The sequence below is a fragment of the Triticum urartu genome, chromosome 6A, assembly GCF_056163025.1.
Source record: "Triticum urartu cultivar PI428250 chromosome 6A, HENAU_Tu73, whole genome shotgun sequence".
NCBI classification, from domain to species: Eukaryota; Viridiplantae; Streptophyta; class Magnoliopsida; order Poales; family Poaceae; genus Triticum; species Triticum urartu.
The window spans coordinates 530,656,189-530,665,852 of NC_141878.1; positions in this window are offsets into that span (position 1 = coordinate 530,656,189).

Genomic DNA, 9,664 nt, shown 5'->3' on the forward strand with positions numbered 1-9,664 from the left:
CCATCCAGGAGCAGCACAACGGCATGGTGGTGAAGGAGGAGCGTGGCAATCCTGCAGGGCTTCGCCAAGCACCACGGGAGAAGAGGAGGACTTGGGAGAGGGGAAGGGCTGCGCCAAGACTTGGGTGCGGCTGCCCTCCCACCCCCCACATATATATAGGGGCAAGGGAGAGGGGGGCCGGCCCCCTCAGATCCAATCTGAGGAGGGGGCGGCGGCCAAGGGGGGTTGCCTTGCCCCCCAAGGCAAGGGGCGCCCCCCTTTTAGGGTTCCCCCAAACCCTAGGAGCATGGGCCCTAAGGGGGGAGGCACCCAGCCCACTAAGGGGCTGGTCCCTCTCCACATACAGCCCATTGGGCCCTCCGGGGCAGGTGGACCCTCCCGGTGGACCCCCGGAACCCCTCCGGTGGTCCCGGTACAATACCGGTAACCCCGAATTATTCCGGTGACCGTATGATGACTTCCCATATATAAATCTTTACCTCCAGATCATTCCGAAACTCCTCGTGACGTCCGGGATCTCATCTGGGACTCCAAACAACATTCGGTAACCACGTATATCTATTCCCTATAACCCTAGCGTCATCGAACCTTAAGTGTGTAGACCCTACGGGTTCGGGAAACATGCAGACATGACCGAGACACCTCTCCGGTCAATAACCAACAGCGGGATCTGGATACCCATGTTGTCTCCCACATGCTCCATGATGATCTCATCGGATGAACCACGATGTCAAGGACTTAATCAATCCCGTATACAATTCCCTTTGTCTAGCGGTACGATACTTGCCCGAGATTCGATCACCGTTATCCCGATACCTTGTTCAATCTCGTTTCTGGCAAGTCTCTTTTACTCGTTCCGTAACACATCATCCCGTGATCAACTCCTTGATCACATTGTGCACATTATGATGATGTCCTACCGAGTGGGCCCAGAGATACCTCTCCGTCACACGGAGTGACAAATCCCAGTCTCGATTCGTGCCAACCCAACAGACACTTTCGGAGATACCTGTAGTGTACCTTTATAGCCACCCAGTTACGTTGTGACGTTTGGCACACCCAAAGCACTCCTACGGTATCCGGGAGTTGCACAATCTCATGGTCTAAGGAAATGATACTTGACATTAGAAAAACTTTAGCATACGAACTACATGATCTTTGTGCTATGCTTAGGATTGGGTCTTGTCCATCACATCATTCTCCCAATGATGTGATCCCGTCATCAACGACATCCAATGTCCATGGTCAGGAAACCGTAACCATCTATTGATCAACGAGCTAGTCAACTAGAGGCTTACTAGGGACATGGTGTTGTCTATGTATCCACACATGTATCTGAGTTTCCTATCAATACAATTCTAGCATGGATAATAAACGATTATCATGAACAAGGAAATATAATAATCAATTTATTATTGCCTCTAGGGCATATTTCCAACAGTCTCCCACTTGCACTAGAGTCAATAATCTAGTTCACATCGCCATGTGATTAACACTCACAGGTCACATCGCCATGTGACCAACATCCAAGAGTTTACTAGTGTCGCTAAACTAGTTCACATCATCATGTGATTAAGACTCAATGAGTTCTGGGTTTGATCATGTTTTTCTTGTGAGAGAGGTTTTAGTCAACGGGTCTGCAACATTCAGATCCGTATGTACTTCGCAAATCTCTAGGTCATATTATAAATGCTGCTTCCACGCTCCACTTGGAGCTATTCCAAATGGTTGCTCCACTATACGTATCCGGTTTGCTACTCAGAGTCATTCGGATAGGTGTTAAAGCTTGCATCGATGTAACCCTTTACGCCGAACTCTTTATCACCTCCATAATCGAAAACATGTCCTTATTACTCCAAGGACAATTTTGACCGCTATCTAGTGATCCACTCCTGGATCACCTTTGTACCCTCTTGCCAGACATGTGGCAAGGCACACATCAGGTGCGGTACTCAGCATGGCATACCATATAGAGCCTATGACAAAAGCATAGGGGACAACATTCGTCCTTTCTCTTTCTTCTGCCGTGGTCGAGCTTTAAGTCTTAACTTCATACCTTACAACTCAGGCAAGAACTCCTTCTTTGACTGATCCATCTTGAACACTTTCAAGATCATGTCAAGGTATGTGCTCATTTGAAAGTACCATTTAGCGTTTTTGATCTATCCTCATAGATCTAGATGCTCCGTTCAAGTAGCCTAATCCAGGTTTTCTATTGAAAAACACTTTTCAAATAACCCTATATGCTTTCCAGAAATTCTACATCATTTCTGATCCACAATATGTCAACAACATATACTCATCAGAAATTCTATAGTGCTCCCACTCACTTCTTTGGAAATACAAGTTTCTCATAAACTTCGTACAAACCCAAAATCTTTGATCATCTCATCAAAGCATACATTCCAACTCCGAGATGCTTACTCCAGTCCTTAGTGGATTGCTGGAGCTTTGCATACTTATTAGCATCTTTCAAGATTGACAAAACCTTCCGGTTGTATCACATACAACCTTTCCTCAAGAAAATCGTCGAGGAAACAATGTTTTGACATCCTATCTGCAAGATTTCATAAATAATGCAGTAATCGCTAATATAATTCCAACAGACTCTTAGCATCGCTACGAGTGAGAAAGTCTCATCATAGTCAACTCCTTGAACTTGTCGGAAAAAATCTTAATGACAAGTCGAGCTTTCTTAATGGTGATACTTACCATCATTGTCCGTCTTCCTTTTAAAATCCATCTGTACTCAACAGCCTTACGACCATCGAGCCGTTCTGCCAAAGTCTACACTTTGTTTTCATACATGGATCCTCTCTCGGATTTTATGGCCTCGAGCCATTTATCGGAATCCGGGCCCACCATCGCTTCTCCATAGCTCGTAGGTTCATTGTTGTCTAGCAACATGACTTCCAAGACAGGATTACGTACCACTCTGAAGTAGTACACATCCTTGTCATCCCATGAGGTTTGTTAGTGACTTGATCTGAAGTTTCATGATCACTATCATAAGCTTCCACTTCAATTGGTGTAGGTGCCACAGGAACAACTTCCTATGCCCTGCCACACACTAGTTGAAGAGACGGTTCAATAACCTCATCAAGTCTCCACCATCCTCCCACTCAATTCTTTCGAGAGAAACTTTTCCTCGAGAAAGGACCCGATTCTAGAAACAATCTCTTATTGCTTTCGGATCTGAGACACGAGGTATACCCAACTGTTTTGAGTGTCCTATGAAGATGCATTTATCCGCTTTGGGTTCGAGCTTATCAGCCTGAAACTTTTTCACATAAGCGTCGCAGCCCCAAACTTTTAAGAAATGACAGCTTAGGTTTCTCTAAACCATAGTTCATACGGTGTCATCTCATCGGAATCATGTGGTGCCCTATTTAAAGTGAATGTGGTTGTCTCTAATGCCTAACCCATAAACTATCGTGGTAATTCGATAAGAGACATCATGGTATGCATCATATCCAATAGGGTGCAGTTATGATGTTTGGACACACCATCACACTATGGTGTTCCAGGCTGTATTAGTTGTGAAACAATTTCCACAATGTCTTAATTCTGTGCCAAACTCGTAATTCAGATATTCATCTCTATGATCATATCATAGATATTTTATCCTCTTGTCATGACGATCTTTCAACTTCACCCTGAAATTACTTGAACCTTTCAATAATTCAGACTCGTGATTCATCAAGTAAATGTACTCAACATCTACTCAAATCATCTGTGAAGTAAGAACACAACGATATCCACTACACGCCCCAGCACTCATTGGACTGCACACATCAAAATGTATTACTTCCAACAAGTTGCTTTCTAGTTCCATTTTACTGAAAACGAGGCTTTTAGTCATCTTGCCCATGTGGTATGATTTGCATGTCTCAAGTGATTCAAAATCAAGTGAGTCCAAACGGTCCATTTGTGGAGTTTCTTCATGCATATACACCAATAGACATGGTTCTCATGTCTCAAACTTTTCAAAAAACGAGTGAGTCCAAAGATCCATCAACATGGAGCTTCTTCATGCGTTTTATACCGATATGACTTACGTGGCAGTGCCACAAGTAGGTGGTACTATCATTACTATCTTATATCTTTTGGGATGAACATGTGTATCACTACAATCGAGATTCAATAAACCATTCATTTCAGGTGCAAGACCATTGAAGGTATTATTCAAATAAATAGAGTAACCATTATTCTCCTTAAATGAATAACCGTCTTGCGATAGACATAATCCAATCATATCTATGCTCAACGCAAACACCAATCTTGATGGTAGAGGGAGCATACGATATTTGATCAACCTTGGAAATACTTCCAACACATATCGTTATCTCACCATTAGCTAGTCTCCGTTTATTCCGTAGCTTTTATTTCGAGTTACTAACACATAGCAACCGAACCGGTATCTAATATCCTGGTGCTACTAGGAGTACTAGTAAAGTACACATTAACATAATGTATATCTAATATACTTCTATCGACCTTGCCAGCCTTCTTATCTACCAAGTATCTAGGGTAACTCTGCTCCAGTGGCTGTTCCCCTTATTACAGAAGCACTTAGTCTCGGGTTTGGGTTCAACCTTGGGTTTCTTCACTAGAGCAGCAGCTGATTTGCCGTTTCATGAAGTATCCCTTCTTGCCCTTGCCCTTCTTGAAACTAGTGGTTTCACAAACCATCAACAATTGATGCTCCTTCTTGATTTCTACTTTTGTGGTGTCAAACATCGCGAATATCTCAAGGATCATCATATATGTCCCTGATATATTATAGTTCATCACGAAGCACTAGCAGCTTGGTGGTAATGACTTCGGAGAAACATCACTATCTCATCTGGAAGATCAACTCCCACTCGATTCAAATGATTGTTGTACTCAGACAATCTGAGCACAAGCTCAACAATTGAGCTTTCCTCCCTTAGTTTGCAGGCTAAGAAAATCGTCGGAGGTCTTATACCTCTTGACGGGGGCACGAGCCTGAAATCCCAATTTCAGCCCTCGAAACATCTCATATGTTTCGCGACGTTTCAAAACGTCTTTGGTGCCTCAACTCTAAACCGTTTAACTGAACTATCACGTAGTTATCAAAATGTGTATGTCAGATGTTCGCAACATCCACAGACGACGTTCGAGGTTCAGCACACTGAGCGGTGCATTAAGGACATAAGCCTTCTATGAAGCAATGAGGACAATCCTCAGTTTACGGAACTAGTCCGCATAATTGCTACTATCAACTTTCAACTAAATTTTCTCTAGGAACATATCTAAACAGTAGAACTAAAGCGCGAGCTATGGCATAATTTGCGAAGACCTTTTGACAATGTTCAGGATAATTAAGTTCATCTTATGAACTCCCACTCAGATAGACATCCCTCTAGTCATCTAAGTGATTACATGATCCGAGTCAACTAGGCCGTGTCCGATCATCACGTGAGACGGACTAGTCATCATCGGTGAACATCTTCATGTTGATCGTATCTACCATATGACTCATGCTCGACCTTTCGGTCTCTTGTGTTCCGAGGCCATGTCTGTACATGCTAGGCTCGTCAAGTCAACCTAAGTGTTTCGCGTGTGTAAATCTGTCTTACACCCGTTGTATGTGAACGTTAGAATATATCACACCCGATCATCACGTGGTGCTTCGAAACAACAAACTGTCGCAACGGTGCACAGTTAGGGGGAACACTTTCTTGAAATTATTATGAGGGATCATCTTATTTACTACCATCGTTCTAAGTAAACAAGATGCAAAAACATGATAAACATCACATGCAATCAAATAATAGTGACATGATATGGCCAATATCATATAGCTCCTTTGATCTCCATCTTGGGGCTCCATGACCATCTTGTCACCAGCATGACACCATGATCTCCATCATCATGATCTCCATCATCGTGTCTCCATGAAGTTGCTCGCCAACTATTACTTCTACTACTATGGCTACCGGTTAGCAATAAAGTAAAGTAATTACATGGCGTTGTTCAATGACACGCAGGTCATACAATAAATAAAGACAACTCCTATGGCTCCTGCCGGTTGTCATACTCATCGACATGCAAGTCGTGATTCCTATTACAAGAACATGATCAATCTCATACATCACATATCATTCATCACATTCTTCTTGGCCATATCACATCACATAGCATACCCTGCAAAAACAAGTTAGACGTCCTCTAATTGTTGTTTGCATGTTTTACGTGGCTGCTAAGGGTTTCTAGCAAGAACGTTTCTTACCTACGCAAAACCACAACGTGATATGCCAATTGCTATTTACCCTTCATAAGGACCCTTTTCATCGAATCCGATCCGACTAAAGTGGGAGAGACAGACACCCGCTAGCCACCTTATGCAACTAGTGCATGTCAGTCGGTGGAACCAGTCTCACGTAAGAGTACGTGTAAGGTCGGTCCGGGCCGCTTCATCCCACAATGCCGCCGAATCAAGATTGGACTAGTAACGGTAAGCATATTGAACAAAATCAACGCCCACAACTACTTTGTGTGCTACTCGTGCATAGAATCTACGCAATAAACCTGGCTCTAATACCACTGTTGGGGAACGTAGCAGAAATTCAAAATTTTCCTACATGTCACCAAGATCTATCTATGGAGAAACCAGCAATGAGGGGAAGGAGAGTGCATCTACATACCCTTGTAGATCGCTATGCGGAAGCGTTCAAGAGAACGGGTTGAAGGAGTCGTACTCGTCGTGATCCAAATAACCGGAGATCCTAGTGCCGAACGGACGGCACCTCCGCGTTCAACACACGTACAGCCTGGTGACGTCTCCTACGCCTTGATCCAGCAAGGGGTGAAGGAGAGGTTGGGAAAGACTCCATCCAGCAGCAACACGATGGCATGGTGGTGAAGGAGGAGCGTGGCAATCCTGCAGGGCTTCGCCAAGCACCACGGGAGAAGAGGAGGACTTGGGAGAGGGGAAGGGCTGCGCCAAGACTTGGGTGCGGCTGCCCTCCCACCCCCACATATATATAGGGGCAAGGGAGAGGGGGGCCGGCCCCCTCAGATCCAATCTGAGGAGGGGACGGCGGCCAAGGGGGGTTGCCTTGCCCCCCAAGGCAAGGGGGCGCCCCCCTTTTAGGGTTCCCCCAAACCCTAGGCGCATGGGCCCTAAGGGGGGAGGCGCCCAGCCCACTAAGGGGCTGGTCCCTCTCCACATACAGCCCATAGGGCCCTCCGGGGCAGGTGGACCCTCCCGGTGGACCCCCGGAACCCCTCCGGTGGTCCCGGTTCAATACCAGTAACCCCGAATTATTCCGGTGACCGTATGATGACTTCCCATATATAAATCTTTACCTCCGGATCATTCCAGAACTCCTCGTGACGTCCGGGATCTCATCCGGGACTCCGAACAACATTCGGTAACCACGTATATCTATTCCCTATAACCCTAGCGTCATCGAACCTTAAGTGTGTAGACCCTACGGGTTCGGGAAACATGTAGACATGACCGAGACACCTCTCCGGTCAATAACCAACAGCGGGATCTGGGTACCCATGTTGTCTCCCACATGCTCCACGATGATCTCATCGGATGAACCACGATGTCAAGGACTTAATCAATCCCGTATACAATTCCCTTTGTCTAGCGGTACGATACTTGCCCGAGATTCGATCGTCGGTATCCCGATACCTTGTTCAATCTCGTTACTGGCAAGTCTCTTTTACTCGTTCCATAACACATCATCCCGTGATCAACTCCTTGATCACATTGTGCACATTATGATGATGTCCTACCGAGTGGGCCCAGAGATACCTCTCCGTCACACGGAGTGACAAATCCCAGTCTCGATTCGTGCCAACCCAACAGACACTTTCGGAGATACCTGTAGTGTACCTTTATAGCCACCCAGTTACGTTGTGACGTTTGGCACACCCAAAGCACTCCTACGGTATCCGGGAGTTGCACAATCTCATGGTCTAAGGAAATGATACTTGACACTAGAAAAACTTTAGCATACGAACTACACGATCTTTGTGCTATGCTTAGGATTGGTTCTTGTCCATCACATCATTCTCCTAATGATGTGATCCCGTCATCAACGACATCCAATGTCCATGGTCAGGAAACCGTAACCATCTATTGATCAACGAGCTAGTCAACTAGAGGCTTACTAGGGACATGGTGTTGTCTATGTATCCACACATGTATCTGAGTTTCCTATCAATACAATTCTAGCATGGATAATAAACGATTATCATGAACAAGGAAATATAATTATCAATTTATTATTGACTCTAGGGCATATTTCCAACAGGACCTAGTCTCCATCATTGCTACTATCATCTTTCAACTTAGTTTTCTATAGGAACATATCATAAATAAAACGGGGAAGCTATACGCGAGCTATTGATCTACAACATAGATATGCAAATACTATTAGGACTAAGTTCATTCTAAATTAAAGTTCAATTAATCATATTAATTAAGAACTCCCACTTAGATAGACATCCCTCTAGTCATCTAAATGATCACATGATCCATATCAACTAAACTATGTCTGATCATCACGTGAGATGGAGTAGTTTTCAATGGTGAACATCACTATGTTGATCATATCTACTATATGATTCATGTTCGACCTTTCGGTCTTAATGTTCCGAGGACATATTTGAATATGCTAGGCTCATCAAGTTTCACCTGAGTATTCCGCATGTGCAAAACTGTCTTGCACCCATTGTATGTGAACGTAGAGCTTATCACACCCGATCATCACGTGGTGTCTCAGCACGATGAACTGTCGCAACGGTGCATACTCAAGGAGAACACTTATACCTTGAAATTTAGTGAGGGATCATCTTATAATGCTACCGCCGTACTAAGCAAAATAAGATGCATAAAAGATAAACATCACATGCAATCAAAATATGTGACATGATATGGCCATTATCATCTTGTGCCTTTGATCTCCATCTCCAAAGCACCATCATGATCACCATCGTCACCGGCTTGACACCTTGATCTCCATCGAAGCATCATTGTCGTCTCGCCAACTATTGCTTCTATTAATTAAAAAATTTCCAGGAAATTTAAACTTTTAATTTTCTGGATTTTCTTTTGATTTCAGAGCCATCCTTTTCCTTATTATGGAGTTTTTACCTCAAGTGAAAAACTTTCCAAAAATATTATTGGACTTGTCTAACCTCTCAAGAAAACATTTCTATTATCAGTGGAATTGATTTGCACAATTATTTCTCTTTGAGCTTTATTCCCTAAAATGATTTTTCCTTTAGTTTTGGAGCTCTTTTGAACTACAACCACTTGATAAATTTATTTAAAATTTTCACCAAAATTTGGAGATGTCATGAGATGTTTTTAAATCAATTTTATGCAAAAATATATTTCATTCATTTAATATTTTGAGATCTACACCAAGTTTCCAAATCTGGTCCAGAGAGCAATTTTGCACTACGACCCCTTTAAATATTTCTTTCTAGCTTCCACCATAATTATGGGATGTTAATAGAAGTATGTTATTCAACTTCATGCAAAAACCCATTGATGTTCTTTGAAAAATTTGAGTGAAACAACCTCTTTTTCATTCTGGTCCAACCTGGTGATTTCTACAGCAACCCTAATTATTTTTGCTCTAGTGACCATGTGCTTTCTCCTGCTTATAGCCCA